Consider the following 19,794-nt stretch of genomic DNA (forward strand, 5'->3'; position numbering starts at 1 on the left):
AAACGTATAAAAGGGTCTAACAAGGTCAAGGGTCTAAGCTGTATAACATGTCTGAAGTGTGTCAGGGGTCTAAATGGTGTTAAAGTCTAAGGGGTCTAAGGTCTTTATGGTGTTAAAGTCTAAGTGGTCTAAAGGGACTTTAGGGGTGTAAAGGTCAAAGGAGTCTATATGCATCTAAATTGTTGAAAGGGTCTTAAAGATAAAAAGTGACTTTAGGGCATCTTACAGTCTGAAGGATCTTGGGGGGGGGGGGGGGGGTGGGGTTCCTTCGTGGTTTTCAGGCTCGTTCTTCGTGGGTTGATTTTTGGTAGGTCTTTGGGGTCTTAAGGCTGTGAAAGGGTCTTGGGGATCATTAGGGGTCTATGGCAGGCTTAAGGTTCTTCAGGGTCTTGGGGGTCTTTAGGGGTGTTTATGGGTCTTGATAGTCTTAGGCGGCTTCAAAAGCCTCAAGGTTTTAGAGGGTCTTGGAGGTCTATGGGCATTTAAGTGTCTTGGAGGTCTTAATGGTGTTAAGTGTCTTAAAGCGTCTTTAGGGGTCTTTAGCATCTTGGTATTTAGGGGTCTTGGGGGCTTTGGGGATCTCAAGGGATTATTGGTCTTTGGGGGGTATAAGGTTATTGGGGGTTTAAGGCTCTTCAGGGTCTTAAGGGTCTTGGTCTTTTGGAGTCTTTGGGGTGTCTTAAAGTTCTTAAAGGGTATTAGGAGTCTTAAGAGTCTTAAAGGTTTTATTGGTTCTTTGTAGGTCTTGGGGGTCATAAGGGGTCTTGCAGGGTTTTAGGGGGCTTCGGGTGCCTTAAGCTTTTAGAGGGACGATTGAGTCTTAGGGGTGTTAAGGGTCATGGGGAGTTTAAGGCTCTTTGGGGTCTTAAGGGTATTGAGGGTCTTAAGGGACTTAAATGGTCTTAAAGAGTCTTTTGGGGTGTTTAGGATTCTTAAAGTTATTGGGGGTCAAAATGTCTTGGGGGGGGGGGCTTCAACACCCTTAAGGTATTGGAGGGTCTTAGGGGTCTATAGGGTCTCAAAGGGTCTAAAGGTATAGAGGGGTCAAAGGGGTCAAAACGATGTAAATGTTGTACAGCATCTAAAGCGTCTTAAAGGGTCTTCCAAGGGCTAAGGGGTCTCAGCAGTCTAAAGGGTCAAAAGATTTAAAATGTACATTCCAATACTATGTAATTAATAGACTACATGTATTGAGGGTGCAACTGATGTTCAAACAGGATGCAATGAAGAGACATACAGTCACATGGCTTCACGGACGGACGGACGGCTTCACTGTGTTTTCTTACCACTGACCACTGAAAGCTTTCCAACTACTGAATCACTGAAATAAATGTTTAGTACCTTCGAGGTAGGGAAGAAAGCTGAAACTTATTTTGCATACTGATGCAACAATATCCCAGGAAAAAAATCACAAAACAGTTAGAAAAATTCTGTAAACGAAAAAAATCCATGAATATAAGTCAGCCAGGTCAGACTCTGTCTGCTCATTGCAGGTCACTTGACCCAAGACAATGGAGCTTACACTGGAACTGGTTGCTAGGCAATGGTGAACGCCTCTTACACCTCTTATTTTTTTTAACTATCTAAATTTATAAAAGCCTTGTGTATTTATTTCTCTGTCACGCAGGAAGTGACCTTGCGTTGACGGACGTGACGCCCCATTCGTTACTGAAAGGGAGCACACGGAACATCAGTGTTGATGCCGTTCATCATTTTGTTTCCATTCGGGAAAAGTGAATTTATACCGTCCATAAATTTTGCTCTACGCATCGGCATAATTTCACTCAGTCATTTTGAAATTCCATTATCACTTTGATACAAAGTATATCTATCTATAGTTCCAGCAATCTCTGTGTGTCTGTCTGTCTGTTTGTCTGTCTGTCTGCGACCGCCGTTTCTCGACGACCGCCTGTCCGATCTGATTGAAACTTGCCAGGAATATTGCCGGGGCCTGCGGATGTGCCTTTACGAGGTTTGATATTGATCGGAAGAGCGCTTCCCAAGTTACGGCCATTTATCTGTCGACCAATGACAAGACACGGTGATCTGACATCACGAATGACGTCACAATTAATATTTATTTATTTTTGCACGATCGACGATCCGATCTGATTGAAACTTGGCAAGAATATTGCCGGGGCCCCGCATATGTGCTTTTCAAGGTTTGATATCAATCGGATAAGCGGTTCCCAAGTTACGGCCATTTATCTGTCGACCAATGACAAGACACGGTGCTATGACATCACAAATGACGTCACAATTAATGTTTATTTATTTATTTATTAATTAATTAATTATTTTGCACGATTGAAACTTGCCAGGAATATTGCTGGGGACCCGTGGATGTGCCTTTTCGAGGTGAGAGAGAGAGAGAGAGAGCGAGAGAGAGAGAGAGAGAGAGAGAGAGAGAGAGAGAGAGAGAGAGAGAGAGAGAGAGAGAGAGAGAGAGAGAGAGACTGAGACTGAGACTGAGACTGAGACTGAGACTGAGACTGAGACTGAGACTGAGACTGAGACTGAGACTGAGACTGAGACTGAGACTGAGACTGAGACTGAGACTGAACATACTGGCACTCACCTATGGGCACGCACCTACGGGCCCGTACTTGTTCCTAAAATAATAATACTTTTCTTCATGAAACAAAAGTAAATCCACAAACCTGTGAGTTTTATTCTTTAACAACTGTGCTGTGGTTGTGGTGGTCGTATGGCAGCTTAGCTGCCGGGGTAGCTATCATTTCTTGAAGCGTAACTGTGTCGCTGATGCAGTGCCCCTCTACCAGTACACACACTGGAACTGGTACTCATTTCACCGACCTCGGAAGGATGATAGGCTGAGTCAACCCCCTGGCGTATTAATTCAGCAGCCAATGAGGCTTGAACTGTGCTGTGATGGTAGGGATGGGGCCCTATCAGTTGCTCTTGGCCCCATCATTTTATGGGCTTTATACTCGTTTTGTAATAATTCACTTATTTTATTATTTATTTAATTATTTGATAACAAATTATTTAATTAGTTATTTTAATGTTTTTAATTTATTTAATTATTTACCTCCACCCATCTTTGGTGGACGGATCGAGGTATACGTTTTCACCCTTGTCTGTATGTGTGCAGCATATCTCAAAAAGTTGTGGACGGAGAGGGATTAAATTTTGTGGGGACCATCCATTCCCATCCATTGGGACCATACTCTGTGCAGAGCGTTGGTGCTACCTCAGCAGTCTCCTTGGCTATTGGGCACAATCCTGGACGGGTCGCCGCTCCAACACAGGATACCAGCAAGCTGGCACTCATTTTGCCGACCTCAGAAGGATGACAGGCAGAGTCAACCACACCTGGTATTAATTCAACAGCTGAGTTGGATTTGAACTCAGGATCGGAGGATCCCAAGGCCACCAACCTCACCAATAAGCCAACACCAGGCATACAGTTGGTGTGTGACAAACAATAATTGATTCAATGAAGACGAAGGTGAAGATCCGTATCCGGATCTGAGAATGTTTCAAGTGATTGCTTCATCCTCGTTGTCATTTTACCTGCCTTCTCGACGCACCAACACCCTAACACCCTTCATGTCGGGCAGATGAGTCCTCTGAAGCCCCGCAGAGCATCGTGTGGGTCGGACTGAGCTGCAGCGGTGTTCTCGAACATCAGAACGCTGCCAACGAACGGGAGGGAGGAAGCACAAATTACGGATTAGGTTGTAGTAATGGTCGCTTCTGCCAGCACGATCGCAACTTCCCTGGGGCGCATTCCAGGTTCTATTCTATCTGCCCTCACTCTTTCTCTCCCCTCAACCCCTACATTCCCTCTTTCCCTCAACCCAAACCATCTGTGTCCTTAATTTGGATGTCAGGATCCATGTTTTGTTTTCAGATGCGAAGTGAATGTTCCAAGATTTGCCATTTGGTACTGTTCACATTGTAGTAACGGAAAATGTACGTGTTATATATGTGCCTTATATGTGTTTGAATTGTTTGCAGTACTGTGAATGATTTATTTGCCATCTTCTGAAGGAAAGGTTTCTCCCATAGTGGGGCAACTTAGCTACATACAGCATAACAATTGTGCATTTTGTGAGGAAAGGTTCCGGATCTCAACCAATGGTACTCCATCTCTTCTGGATCTGATTGACAAATTTCCCTGACAATATCTGCTGCTCTTCCTTCGCTCCAATTGGTTCTTCTGACCACGTCCTTGTTAAAGTGGACATCTCTCTGGCTGTTATCAGAGAACCACCTCACCGCCGTCGAGTCTGGCATTTCACTCAAGCCGACTGGCAGCGTCTCCGAGCAGCCATCAAACTTACAGACTGGTCTCCTATCACTACTTTCTCAAACATCAACTCATCCTGGGAATTCTTTCAAAGAAACTTGCTCTCCCTCATGCACAGATTTATCCCCTCTCGTGTTCAGTTGTCTTACCCTTCCTCCCGCCCTTGGTTTACTGAAGCTTGTGGTGAGGCAGTTGTCCTGAAACAACTTGCCTTTGCCTCATGGAAAGCAAACCCAACTGAGGGCAATCTCGGTTCTTTCCACAAAGCTCGGAACAAGTGTGTATCTACCCTCAGGAGAGCCAGAAAACAACATCTTTCTCATCTCAAGTCTGAACTCTCAAACCTCTCTCCCTCCTCAAAATCCTGGTGGCGTTTAATCAAATCTGTTTCTGGTGTATGTTCCCCCTCCATCCCCTCCCTTACCTCAAATGGCCGCACTGCTGATTCCACACGTGATAAAGCTGAATGTCTAAACTCGGTGTTTTCAGCTAAATCTTGTGTCCCAAACCCATCACTATCTCTACCCACTTTACCCAGTCGCACCAAACTGTCCCTGGACTCTGTATCCTTTTCTCCTGACAAGGTGGAGAGCTTGCTTTCAAACCTCGAGTCAGATTCTGCAACCGGTCCAGACGGCATCAGCCCACGTGTCCTCAAAGCCTGCTCTTCTGCTCTTGCTCACCCTCTCTCTGTTCTATTCACCCTCTCATTTGCCCAAGGTCATCTGCCATCTGCTTGGAAATCTGCTAACATCACTGCCCTGCATAAAAAGGTGCAAAAACAGATCCCTGTAACTACAGACCAATCAGCCTTCTCCCAATCATCAGCAAGGTTATGGAATCCATCATCGCTTCAGACATGAAATCCTTCCTCTTCTCCAATGGCTTGATTTCCAATCATCAATTTGGTTTCAGACCAGGTCACTCTACCCTGGATATGCTGCTACTGCTCTCCCATCAATGGATGGAGGTCCTCAATGCCACACAGGAAATCCGAGCCGTATCCCTGGACATATCACGTGCTTTTGACACAGTCTGGCACCCTGCCCTACTCACCAAACTCTCTTCCCATGGTATTCAAGGCCATCTCCACTCATGGCTCGCAGACTTCCTCTCCTGTCGCAGTCAACGTGTGTCCCTAAATGGAGTTCTTTCATCCCCTCTTCCTGTGCAGGCTGGAGTTCCTCAAGGTAGCATTCTGGGCCCTGTTCTTTTTCTGGTTTTCATCAATGATCTCTCGGACTCTCTGGAAAATCCTCTATTTCTCTTTGCCGATGACTCCACCCTCTGCCGTACCATCTGTCATCCCTCAGACCGGCAAGCAGCAGCTTCTTCGCTCACTGCAGATCTGGATAAAATCACAAACTGGTCCAACACGTGGAACATGTCTTTCAATCCAGACAAATCTCACACTCTCACTATGTCTCTTCGAAAGGACCGTTTACAAAACCCCCCCATCCACTTTCTCAACAATCCTCTGGAAGAAGTCTTTTCTTTCAAGCTTCTGGGTCTCACTATCTGCCATGACCTTTCCTGGGAAAGTCACATTTCCAACCTTGCCTCAAAAGCCAGTCGCCGACTGGGAATCCTCCGTCGTGCTAAGTCCTTCCTCGGCCCTCTTGAGCTCCTGACCACTTACAAAGCTTTTGTCCGTAGCCTGATGGAGTACTGCTCTCCCCTCTGGGCTGGTGCTCCTGCCTCCCACCTTTCTCGGCTTCATGCTGTCGAAACCAGGGCATTTAAGATCATCGGCATCTCCCGCAATGAAGCTGAGTCTTTGGGCCTCTCACTCAATCACCGCAGGTTAGTCGGTGGTCTTTCTGTCTTCTACCGACTCCTCTCCAGCCTTGCCCCCCTGCTCTCTCTGCGATTTGTCCCAACCACATTTCCACAGGGCGCTCAAGGTCCGCCAACAACCCCCTTCTGGTAAAACTACCAAAATCAGGAATCACTGCTCATCTTCACTCTTTCATTCCTCTTTTTTCCCGCCTTTGGAATAAACTTCCTCACTCTATTCTTTCCCATTCTTCCCTCCAGGCTTTCAAAACAGCTGTTCACCACCACCTCTTATCTTCCCCCATCCAAATCCTCGATCTTTTCTACCCCCGATAATCCACCCAAGCCCACTTCCTTCAATTCTCCTGCTTTCCTTCCTGAAAGTCCCTGTAATGTCCATCTTCTCCTCGCCATGTTCCCCGTCCCATCCCCATCCCTCTCCCTTCCACAGTTCACCTGTGTCTGTTCCCCAATGTTTTGTCCCTTCCACTCCCGCCCCTCTTGTCTCATGCCTCCTTGCTGTGAGTTGTGTGTTCGCTCTCATACGAGCCTCGACCAAGGTATACAAAAAAAATAAATAAATAAATAATAAAAAAAAGCACCAAATTTGGCACACTAGTAGCCTATCATATTATGAACAGATTTGGATATTGGGCCATCTCAAAATTTTTGATGGCAGTGGAAAATGGCTGCCACAGCCATCAGCGGCTGAATTTGAGATGGCCCAATATCCAAATCTGTTCATAATATGATAGGCTACTAGTGTGCCAAATTTGGTGCTTTCCTCACAAAATGCACAATTGTTATGCCTAGTTGCCCCACGACCACCATTTATTTGTGTTTTGATTTCTCTCGCCATATTCTTTCCTTTAATTTCTTCTCATCGTTCCTCCTATCATCCCCCTCTCTCTTTCGTTTCTTTGCTGTGTAAATAAATCCATGCAACAGTTTAATGTGTCTTGGTTTATCCTGATTTGGGTTAGTCCTAAATTGCGTTCCCGGAGGCAATTGGTCCGAGTTCACAATTGTAATGGTAGCCCACATAATGTGGCTCGCAGCGTTGGTTCTCTCGGCCAATTAATTAACCGCCGCATAGTCGCTGGTGCGGGTCCACTTCAGCCTTGCTGAACTCACCGGAATGGTAAAACAGACCTCAGGCGTGAAGATCCGGCCAGAGTTGAGAGTGGAAAATGGCGTCTGTGGTCCCTCGAGGACACGTTGTCCTCTTGGAGTTATCCAGAGGTGAGGTCCATGACAATGTATAATATAGTGGTGTATCCAGAGAGTCGGCCTTTGATGGCATTCATTGATGCCCATGTGTAATCCATCGATCTGAATAATTTACGATGTGCACTGCAGTGCACCGTGTGGTGGTGTGGATGTGCAAAGGAAAACAAGTGTTAATATTAACTGTATACGGTGCAAGTACCAGAGATCGTTGTGTTTTTTTTATGTAGTATAACATCACCCACACTATCTGTGTTCAATGGGTTTACAGGATTTATATAATTTATAATTTGTTATTGGGTTGTGATAAAATTTATAATTTGTGCAGTGCTTATTGTAAGTCGTCTGTTTTGCTCTGTTTTATACTGAGTGAACTGGGGGTGGTTCCACAGCATGCTCTCTTTTGGAAGGGACTGAAAGCGGTTGACACCCACTATTTATTTGGTGTGTGTGTGTGTGTGTGTGTGTGTGTGTGTGTGTGTGTGTGTGTGTGTGTGTGTGTGACATTGATATCTCCATATGCAGGTTTCGGAAGGTGGAACAGAGTCCTTCAAGGCCTTAAAGTATCCACCTCCGTTTCAGGAAGGGATCATGATTCATGGACCACATTGTGAAGCTTTCTTGTTACCTCCACCATCGAAGGTGAAGGAGGTTATGTTTTCACCTCTTTCTGTCTTTGTTTGTTCGTTTGTTTGTGTGCAGGATATCTCGAAAAGTTGTGGACAGTCGGTGTGTGACAAGGACTAACTGATTCGATTTTGGTGAAGATCCGGATCTGGATCCGACTTCGAGAATATTGAATGTGATTCTTCACCATTGAGAGGTGGGGCCAAAAACGATATATAGCACGATATCTCAAAAAGTTTTGTTCTGAGGGCTCTTTTCAGGATCGTCACTGAGCTCCAGATAGCTTTAGGCCAAAATCGCTGCCAACTGATACCTCAATTAGCAATGCCTTCCTTTCCTTTCTTGTATCTGACTACTATATCCGATCGCAGTGCTTTGTTTTATGATTTTCACACTCGATGGGATCATCAAGTCGTACGTGAGCATTACTTGTTTTCACCGATTGCTTTTGTTGGTTCCTGTTTCCATGAGTTTTCGAGAACTGGGATATTGAAACTTTTGCAGATTTGTCAGTTGATTACTCTACATATCTTGTTGTGCCTTTGAGTGTGCAGCTGCTCTGACATGTGTTTTTTTTCATCTCGAGAGGAGGTGGCTCGTACTTTCTGTTTCCACCTCGCAGAACCTACACTTGTCCGATTGACTTAATCCCGCCATTTTCTTAAAGCCATTGGTGTCGTGTCCTTGGTCTTTGGCATTTATAATGATTAGTTCTCCATCCTAGTTGAGATGATCTCTTTGCCTTTCCAATGAGCCTTGTTTGTTTATTCCCAATGCGTCCAACTTTACAATAAATAAATAAATCTCTTTGCTCTTTTATCTTTCTCACAGTTGTTGGTGTATATCTGTTGATATTTTGCTTTATATTTTTCTTTTGTCTTTTTCGCAATTGTTGGGCTGTATTCGTCATAGTTTCGGTTTTGTGTGACATCTTCTATTCAAACCTGTGTTTGGAAATTTTTTACTTGGTGGATTAAGGGATAACTTTTCTGGTTTGCCGTGTTTGAATTTGCATACAAATTGTATTTGGTAGTCTGTTGAGCTTTTCACGTACGAAACCAATTCTGCTGTTGTCATTCTGTGCACTTAGTTAAGCTTCATCAGATCGCGACCTTCTCATCTTGGCAGATACATTCCGAGGATGCATTGTTTTTTGTAGTACATTTTCTGGATAGTGAGAAGTTTCCTTGTTTTGATTGTGTGTGTGTGTGTGTGTGTGTCAGCAATTAAGAAAGTTAACAATGAGGGAAAGAGATTAACCAGACTTCGCTTGTTCAATGTTAGAGTGCTTGCTCCAAGTCTGAGAGGTTGGTGGTTGAAAAACTGGCCGAGTAATACCAAACATTAAAAATGGTACGTGCTTCTTCCTTGCTTGATGTTCAGCATTTAAAAGAATAAGAGCATGGACAATCCCAATCGGTTGGCAGCCACGGGGAGGAAGAAATTCCTCCTTAGGAAATGCCCTACTGAGTCTAGTGGAAAATGCAGCGCCATTGTTGTGGTGATGCTGGACACAGAGTGCTCCAGGAAATGACAGCACTTCCTCCAAACTCAGTGGCTACGTTTGTCTTCTCTGACAGTTCTGTGTTGTGTCTTGTGTATTCTTCTGTATGTCGCGATCGTTTGCAGACTGCGGCTGCTGGTTGCATTATTTTCTGGGGGTGCAGCTATCCTGCCGATGCAGTGCCCTCTATTACCAGTACACTGGTACTCATTTGCCGACATTGGACGGATGACAGGCTGAGTCAACCCCACCTGGTGGTAATTCAACAGCCGACAGGGGCTTAAACTCAAGACCCTAAAATCTTAATCCTTAACTTTTTGACCTTATAAAAACTTAAGAATATTTATACACAATTAAATAACTTAATGGAATATATAAAGTTGTGGAAACATGACTTCCCAACTGCTTCAACGATGGTAAACTTCTGATTATTTTATTTTTTTGTTTGCTTTTCTAAAGATGTTAAGCCAGCCACCTTAACCATGAAGCCAACAGCAGGCTTGGCAGGGAAGTGTAGGAAGAAGGGAAGGGTGTGGGAAGAATATAAGGTAAATAAGATTGGGAAGATGTCGGAGTGAGTTAAAAGGAATGGGGCAGTTACGGAGCACAGATGGTGGTGGGTTCCAGAATGTTTGCTTATGTAATCAATAGATACCTTAAACATTTTCAATCGTGGAAGTAAACATTCTGCACTTTATTCTTCACAAGATTAGGCCTTTGCTATACAGTAGTATCATGTGTAGAACATGCCAATATTCCAATGAATACCTTGAAAAAAATACCCTTCATCCATGTGATATAGTGTATGCCACGAACGTGGAATGTGACTTGAAGTCGGATTTTGTGGAATTTAGTCTTAATAAATAAAACATTAACCTAATTTAACTTTAACCAGCGTCAGTGGCGTCATGGTGAGAGTGTCTGCTCCGAGTCTGGGAGTTCGGTGATTTGAACCCAGTCCAAGTAATACCAAAGACTATAAAATGCTTTGTGCTTCTAAAAGTGCTGCTTCCTTGCTCGATGCTCAGCATTTAAAAAGGATAGAGCATGGACAAACAACTATTTGGCAAACATTACGCAGGCTTTATGGGCCTCATGGCCTCCTCTTGTCTCGAAGTTCCTTGAAAGAGAATTCATTTTCCTTTGACAAAACCAATTCCGAGAGCTATTTGAAGTTCTTTGCAAACAACAGAATCTGGTAAGAACTCGTAGAGTTCGTGTGGAAGTTTCAAAGCTCCTTACGGTAGAACACGATCGCGATGCTTAGTTTTATGTTGTTTCTCTTATTCGTTGTGATTTTGCATCAGGTGTTGTGTACAGTATTTGGTACTGCTTAAGGTTCCAGTCGTGCGAGTATCAGATTAGTAGGTAATTGTATTCGTTTCATCTTGAAACGTGAGTCCAAGGCCCATTTGTTTGTCACCCCTTGTCGAGGGGTTAAGTTAGTTGGAAATTTGGTTGGGAAACGTGCTAAACATGGAGCGAGGCAATCGGGGAAATAAGGAGAAGAGAAGAAGATTATAAACGGTGTGATGGAGGCTTGATGTGGACCATATCAGGGATAGAGGAAATTGCGGGTAGTCAATGTTGTAGGAACTGTGAGCAACTAGCTCATATGAGGATAGTCATTGACAGATCGTAAGAAAGATTAGTTACTTAACACAGGGTTGGCAAGTGACCTGCATTATGCGGGTTTGAACCGTTTCATTTCCTAAAACCCGCAGACCTGTTTTAGTCTCATTAAAAGCCGTATTGGACTGAAATTATGAATCATTTCAATATTCCAATGTTTCCTTTCCATTCCAATCGCAAGGGTTCACACACACACGGTGACAGACCTGTAGCGACCTCTCACCGATATGCAAGGTACTACTCGAGTCGATTGGCTGTGCGGCATCATGAGCTTTTCCCAATCGCAGGCCATGTTGCCACCAGGATTCCGTGCTGGGCAGCCCTTCACTTCCTCACATCTACCGTCTTGCTGCTTCCCCAAATAAATCGGTATGTGCTTTCCATAAAATATAACTTTTCGAAATATTCTTTCACATGAATCGAACCACATTGTAGTATCCCATTTCATTCATTTTTTAAAAATTTCATTACAGTTTGAATTTGGAATGGTAATTTGTGGACACCCTATACTATGCAAAAATTTGAATGCCGTGTCATCACAGTCACCGAGTTTAAACTTGTTTTGAAATGGTCTTACTTGGAACCTCCTTATCATAACTGATTCGTCATTTGCACAAGTGAGAAGATAACTTTACCGAATAAAAAGGCCGATCACTCATAAACTACTTTCACAAAAGAATGGACTTCTCCATATCCTTTGATGAGACCAAAGGAAGAAGACCCACCAATGGCAGCTTGCATCGTATACACATGCTCGTTCAGGAACAGTCCTGGCAGAGTGAAAGGCATCAACAGACATGTGGTGAATACTCAACACCAACAAATGGCAAAAGCAGTTAAAATCAGCTTCTCTCTCAAATGTTTTTTTCCCTGATAAAGATTCTCACACTGAACATTTGGTGACGAAAGCAGAGGTTCTTTATGTTGGGCACATTGGTGGAGCACAACATAACATTTGCCTCCATTGAATATGTCAGACCACTGTTTGCAAAGATGTTCCCTGGAGACGTCTCCAAAAAGTATGCATCGGCATGGAGGAAAAGAACTGCGATCATCTTGCACATATACACATGCTACAGCTGGTCTTGGACTACAAAAGTACATTTATTCTTTCTTGCGATTGATGGAGTGAGTGAGTCAGTAGTTGAGTCAATGTATCCACTTGTTTTGCGGATTACTGACGTTAACCGGGGCAAATTCACCACAAATTTCTGGAGTATGTGTCTAATTTATAACTGTGTTGAATTGGGCATCTTTAAGAAAATGGAGGAGAAATGTGCAGCAGATATAATCCTGTGGGAAAACGCAGTAGTCCTGAGTGTCGACAACACGAGCATGAATCTTGGAAAAACGCACAGATTGTGCACACATTTCAAAAATAAATATCCTGATGTATTAATTTGTCGATGTAACTGTCACATACTGCACAACATGGCCAACCACGCATTGGACGACTTCACTCTTACAAGTGGCTTCTCAATCGATGATCTCCGAGTGGACCTCCACTACTACTCGGACAAAAGTACAAAATGAAAAGCTGAACTCAAGGAATTCACTTCATTCTGTGATCAGAAGTGCAGAAAGATTCTCAAGTATGGATCAACGAGATGGCTCAGCAGGGATCTTGGCATAAACAGGATTTTGATGCAGTATCCAAGTCTTGATTTTGATGCAGTATCAGTATCCAATTGTGTTAAATCGCATCTCTGACCTAAAACTTTTAAAAACCACAGTTTGCCATGGATGCTCGCTTTCCATCAACCATTCTTTTTTTCCAACTTCAGTGCCAACTCACCCCCCTCACCCCTCACTCTCACTCTCAAAGCAACCATCCCACTCTTCTCCCTCCAAGCCTCCCTCTCACCTCTTTCAAAAATTCCCCCCTCACCTTTCTCCCACCTTTCATCCCCCTCACTCTTCCTTCTCTAAGTTGCCCCCCCTCTCATCCACCAACCTGCCTCCCTCCACTGCCCTCTCACCTCCATCTCTTCACTCCACCTCCTCAAATCCTCAACTGCCATCTTCCTTGTCTCTTGTCCCCCCTCTCTCCCAGCACCACAGAGCCTTTTCTCCTCCTCATTCGGCCCCCTCCCCTCGCTATTCTGCAATACCCCACACTCCTTCAGCAACCCTCCTTACCTCCCCCTCTTCCCTCGTCCTACCCTCCCCCGCCCCTCCACCTCCTGCACCCAAAGCCTCCTCCCCTACCTCTTCATTAAAAGTGTGGACCTCAAATATCCGGGGCCTTCGCTCAAACCTTTCAGATCTTTCCATACAGGTTGCCACTGACAAACCAGACATTATCTGCCTAACAGAAACTTTCCTCTCCCAAGACGTGTCTGACTCCCAAGTATCTCTCCCTGGTTACTCCCTCTTACGGTATGACAGACCTGAGTCTCGTCCTGGTGGAGGTGTTGCTCTCTTCATCAAAGACTCTATTCCTCACTCTCCCTGCACTGCTCTCACTCCCCCACACCCCCAGGAATACCTCTGGCTTCGGCTTCCCCTCCACTCCCACCTCATGTTTATATGTGTACTGTACCGTCCACCGAACAGTGATGACTCCATCTACACCTCACTCTCCGAAAACATGGACCATCTTCTATCTTCTCATCCAAACTCTCTCTTCCTCTTATGTGGCGACTTCAATTGTCATCACGCCAGTTGGCTAGGTGTGGGTACCTCTCTCACCTGCCATGGCACCTCAGCAAAAGCTTTCTGCGACTCATTGGGACTGACTCAATCGGTCAACTTCCCGACCCGGATCTCAACCAATGGTACTCCATCTCTTCTGGATCTGATTTTGACAAATTTCCCTGACAATATCTGCTGCTCTTCCTTTGCTCCAATTGGTTCTTCTGACCACGTCCTTGTTAAAGTGGACATCTCTCTGGCTGTTATCAGAGAACCACCTCACCGCCGTCGAGTCTGGCATTTCACTCAAGCCGACTGGCAGGGTCTCCGAGCAGCCATCAAACTTACAGACTGGTCTCCTATCACTACTTTCTCAAACATCAACTCATCCTGGGAATTCTTTCAAAGAAACTTGCTCTCCCTCATGCACAGATTTATCCCCTCTCGTGTTCAGTTGTCTTACCCTTCCTCCCGCCCTTGGTTTACTGAAGCTTGTGGCGAGGCAGTTGTCCTGAAACAACTTGCCTTTGCCTCATGGAAAGCAAACCCAACTGAGGGCAATCTCAGTTCTTTCCACAAAGCTCGGAACAAGTGTGTATCTACCCTCAGGAGAGCCAGAAAACAACATCTTTCTCATCTCAAGTCTGAACTCTCAAACCTCTCTCCCTCCTCAAAATCCTGGTGGCGTTTAATCAAATCTGTTTCTGGTGTATGTTCCCCCTCCATCCCCTTCCTTACCTCAAATGGCCGCACTGCTGATTCCACACGTGATAAAGCTGAATGTCTAAACTCGGTGTTTGCAGCTAAATCTTGTGTCCCAAACCCATCACTATCTCTACCCACTTTACCCAGTCGCACCCAACTGTCCCTGGACTCTGTATCCTTTTCTCCTGACAAGGTGGAGAGCTTGCTTTCAAACCTCGAGTCAGATTCTGCAACCGGTCCAGACGGCATCAGCCCACGTGTCCTCAAAGCCTGCTCTTCTGCTCTTGCTCACCCTCTCTCTGTTTTATTCACCCTCTCATTTTCCCAAGGTCATCTGCCATCTGCTTGGAAATCTGCTAACATCACTGCCCTGCATAAAAAGGTGCAAAAACAGATCCCTGTAACTATAGACCAATCAGCCTTCTCCCAATCATCAGCAAGGTTATGGAATCCATCATCGCTTCAGACATGAAATCCTTCCTCTTCTCCAATGGCTTGATTTCCAATCATCAATTTGGTTTCAGACCAGGTCACTCTACCCTAGATATGCTGCTACTGCTCTCCCATCAATGGATGGAGGTCCTCAATGCCAGACAGGAAATCCGAGCCGTATCCCTGGACATATCACGTGCTTTTGACACAGTCTGGCACCCTGCCCTACTCACCAAACTCTCTTCCCATGGTATTCAAGGCCATCTCCACTCATGGCTCGCAGACTTCCTCTCCTGTCGCAGTCAACGTGTGGCCCTAAATGGAGTTCTTTCATCCCCTCTTCCTGTGCAGGCTGGAGTTCCTCAAGGTAGCGTTCTGGGCCCTGTTCTTTTTCTGGTTTTCATCAATGATCTCTCGGACTCTCTGGAAAATCCTCTATTTCTCTTTGCCGACGACTCCACCCTCTGCCGTACCATCTGTCATCCCTCAGACCGGCAAGCAGCAGCTTCTTCGCTCACTGCAGATCTGGATAAAATCACAAACTGATCCAACACGTGGAACATGTCTTTCAATCCAGACAAATCTCACACTCTCACTATGTCTCTTCGAAAGGACCGTTTAGAAAACCCCCCCATCCACTTTCTCAACAATCCTCTGGAAGAAGTCTTTTCTTTCAAGCTTCTGGGTCTCACTATCTGCCATGACCTTTCCTGGGAAAGTCACATTTCCAACCTTGCCTCAAAAGCCAGTCGCCGACTGGGAATCCTCCGTCGTGCAAAGTCCTTCCTCGGCCCTCTTGAGCTCCTGACCACTTACAAAGCTTTTGTCCGTAGCCTGATGGAGTACTGCTCTCCCCTCTGGGCTGGTGCTCCTGCCTCCCACCTTTCTCGACTTCACGCTGTCGAAACCAGGGCTTTTAAGATCATCGGCATCTCCCGCAATGAAGCTGAGTCTTTGGGCCTCTCACTCAATCACCGCAGGTTGGTCGGTGGTCTTTCTGTCTTCTACCGACTCCTCTCCAGCCTTGCCCCCCTGCTCTCTCTGCGATTTGTCCCAACCACATTTCCACAGGGCGCTCAAGGTCCGCCAACAACCCCCTTCTGGTAAAACTACCAAAATCACGAATCACTGCTCATCTTCACTCTTTCATTCCTCTTTTTCCCGCCTTTGGAATAAACTTCCTCACTCTATTCTTTCCCATTCTTCCCTCCAGGCTTTCAAAACAGCTGTTCACCACCACCTCTTATCTTCCCCCATCCAAATCCTCGATCTTTTCTACCCCGATAATCCACCCAAGCCCACTTCCTTCAATTCTCCTGCTTTCCTTCCTGAAAGTCCCTGTAATGTCCATCTTCTCCTCGCCATGTTCCCCGTCCCATCCCCATCCCTCTCCCTTCCACAGTTCACCTGTGTCTGTTCCCCAATGATCTGTCCCTTCCACTCCCGCCCCTCTTGTCTCATGCCTCCTTGCTGTGAGTTGTGTGTTAGCTCTCATACGAGCCTCGACCAAGGTATACAAAAAAAAAAAAAAAAAAAAGTCTGAAGAGTTACTTTGGCAGTCAAAATAACACCAAAGATCCTCGACTTCGATGGCTCCAAGAACACTTTGGAAATCCATGGACTGAAATTTATCTGACATTTTTCCATCGATTCTGAAAAAGGTATGTCGACACCAAGAAGATGTTTCAATTTGAGGAACCTCGAACTGACCACATTTCTACACTGTTTGTTCGGTCTCTTTCTGAAGGAGGAAGGAAGCATACCATGGAATGGAACTCGGTGAAGTAGATGTTGATGATCCAGCCTCATTTCAGGACAAACCTTTCCTGGGTTTTCAAATAACCAATCCAATGCAACATGCTGACCTCTTACCACCCGAGATCATGAAAATCCAGGATTATTGTCGTAGGTTCTATCAAAAGGTATTCAAATATGCACTCCCCCATTTCCTACTTCAGGATGATGTGATTTTCCGTGCAAAAGTCATTTACTTTTCCATGCGAAGAGAAACTGATATGAATTCATCGGTCAGATATTTTGTGGAAAGGTTGTCGGTATTGAAATGCAAGCTGTCGAGCAAGGATGATTATCGATGCAATGAGTACGTGGCGAACATAATACTGCTGGACACAGCTGTTTCTGGCCCATGATCCACAAAGGGTAGACAAGAACTGGCATTATATATCGTTGATGACCAGGGAAGACGGGGAGTCACAACTTAGCCTTCTGTTTACAGTGGTTCAGCATGTACTTATACTGACTCAGAGTAATACCGAAGAGGAATGTGTCTTCTCACAGGTTTGCAAGAACAAGACCGATTTATGTGAGAGCTTGTCAAATTAGGTAACCCTGCCTGCTTTCCTCACATGCAAAACCAACTTCTTATCCAAAACCCTATTTCAGGTGTTTGATCCACCGGGAGATCTCATCGGAAAGGCCAAAAAAGCCTGTGGGGACGACAATGCCGAGCACAGTCGCATGAAATGACTTATCTGTCATATCCTGGCCTGTGGGGGGAGGAGGAGGAGGAGGAAGGAAGGTGACATGAATAATTCAATAAGGTATGTGATCAGGGAAGAGTACTGATTATATGGGGCTTGTAAATTGCCAGGGATAGAATGGGCCCAGGAACAGGAAAATGATAGAGCAGTTGAGGATTTCCTTTATCTATTGCTGGATTGCTGTTTAAGCCAGTTTGTAGACAAACTGACGAGGGGAACTGCTGTGCAGTTATATTGTTGTGGGTCCGAATTTCGGCGGTGAGCACGACCGCTAGATGGAGCAGTAGAGTCGGCTCCACCGAACACCCGGAATTTATAGGTCGTCACCCCGGATAACTCCTGAGCTGACGGTCCCTTATCGGACCGAAGATCTCCAATAGGTCGACCGCATGGGATAGGGTCGATTGCCAATTTCAATTTACCTAAATACCCACTTCGTCCAAACTACTGGGGAATTTCACCCTCAGCGGAGCTCGAGCGGAATGAGCCGTTGGCGTGCTCGAACCGTGCGTAGCCCGAGCGGATGGTTACCGAGGTCCGTCGGTCCAAATTCACAATTTGCCGCTTCCCAATTTCCCAACACGCTCCGTGCTAAACCAATGAAAGAAACACAAAAACGAGCTGAAACATTTAACAGGGGATTTATTTATAATGGGGGGAGGAGGGGAGGGGGGACACAAAAGAGCAGAGTTATCCGACTATAAGAAATGCAGTCAATGTACAAGCGAACACAGGCACTTATCAGTTTCTACTTATAGACGGGGCCCAAGGACACTCACATGCACACACAAGTACCCCAAAAGAAATGGACCTCGAGGTCTTTATTGAAGGTTTTCAGCTCGAGGGAAGATGAGCTGGAAACCAGAGCTGACTTGGACCTGTCCACCTCTTGTGGTCTTCGACGTCCTAGACCGGCAGGACTCAAACCCGCAACTCGATGCCGCTCCAAGCACCAGGTACGGAGGGTCGTGTCGGGTGCTGGCACGCTCCTCCGCCGAAACAGGCAACGAGGCAGGCAAAGCAAGTGATTGTATTTGGAGCAAAATCCAAGATGCCAATGCCCAAAGAAACCCCGCCTGGCACATGGGACTCCGCCCACGTACGTGCTGACACGCACGCGTGCAATGGTGCCGGTGGAGGATGGTGGAAGGAAGCGAAGGCAGGTATCATCGTTGAAAAGTTGTTGTTATTGATGTAAAAATCCTAACTATAAAATAACTTCGTAGCGCACGTACACTTAATTACCCACTAAACAAGGGGCCCTAACTACAAACACTCACTTACCGATATAACTGTTCTATAAGGACCCTGACTGATAAGGACCCTGACTGTTGTGTGCAGTAAGCTTCCAAATTCGTAACAATATCTCCTTTAAAGTAATTACCCCATTGTGATGGAGGAGCTTCAGGGAGGACAGCATTTAAGATCAAGTGACCATAACATAGTGTGTACTAGGATTCTGTAAAGAGTTGGTGTTATTGTCCACTTGCAATGTATGTTGCGTGGTTACGGGCCAGACGAGTGCTTGGTGTATCGTTTCAAGCTCTGCCCATTTCTCAAGTGAGAGTTGTCTGGCGCCTTTTGTACAGGAGAGATTTTTTTTTGTCTTTGTGCTATTGTGGATTGATGAGTTATTTTTTGCGGATGGCATGCCCCGTGGTGCCGCCATTTTTTTTAATGAACAATGCAGTTGATAATTATTGGGGTCCCTTGGAGGATTAAATGATGAAGGCAGGCATCATATGTTAGCTTTTTGTTTCGGAGACAGTCATACACCAGCAACTTAGAATACTTTTCATAGTCTTATGAGTTACTTGTGTATGACTGTCTCTGAGCATCTCAAGGGGGGGGGGGGATTGCCCCCAAAATATCTCTTTTTACAAATTCATCATAAACAAGTGGTGCCAGGCATAACAAATCCCACCCATTTAAGGCATAAAGTTATTTTGGGGATCAAATTTAAATTTGAACCATGTTTTAGTTTTAATGGAAAATTTGTAATTTTGACCGATGACCATGACCCCCAAAACTTCAGACCCTACCGATCTTCACAAATATGCATTTTTCACTATTGGAATGGGTAGGATTATAAGTGACAAATAGAATAAGGTTCACTATGAGCTTAGTTTGAAGTAAATCAGATCATTTTTGACGAAGTTATGAGGGAAAAACGATTTTGATCTTTTTGTGACCTTGACCTTGACCGTTGAGCCAATTGGACCCAAAAGTTAATGGGGTTGTCCAAGGTTCATTGCCCACCTGTGGATTAAATTTGATAGTGTTTGCTAAAGCCGTTTTTCTGAAAAGTTGCTAACAGACAGACAGACAAACAAACAAGCAGTCATAGACTGGTACTTATGAAATCGTCAACGTGACCTCTGACTTTGTCTCATAAAAGCTGTCTCGAGAGAAGGTGGCGACGCAAACCAAAGTTTCTACGATGATTCTGTACCAAACCATCAAAAATCGAATGTTTGACC

At 45.1% G+C, this 19,794-nt stretch overlaps 1 protein-coding gene across 4 annotated transcripts in view; it reads left to right on the forward strand.

Annotated features, from left to right (window-relative positions):
• The window catches only part of LOC147030949 (dnaJ homolog subfamily B member 6-like), a 115,624-nt gene that overhangs the window by 10,634 nt on the left and 85,196 nt on the right, over positions 1–19,794 (forward strand). For 2 of the 4 annotated variants that reach the window (XM_085875547.1, XM_085875548.1), the window contains exons 2-4: positions 7,982–8,102; positions 11,224–11,411; positions 17,217–17,374. The gene's annotated coding sequence lies outside the window, so the exon portion shown is untranslated. Of the gene's footprint in view, positions 1–7,969; positions 8,103–10,593; positions 10,609–11,223; positions 11,412–17,216; positions 17,375–19,794 lie in introns of those variants that run through there. The other 2 variants (XM_085875549.1, XM_085875551.1) reach the window with 2 other exon arrangements.

The sequence above is a fragment of the Eptatretus burgeri genome, chromosome 3 (assembly GCF_056783735.1).
Source record: "Eptatretus burgeri isolate ZD-2024b chromosome 3, Ebu_testis_v1, whole genome shotgun sequence".
Taxonomy (NCBI): Eukaryota; Metazoa; Chordata; class Myxini; order Myxiniformes; family Myxinidae; genus Eptatretus; species Eptatretus burgeri.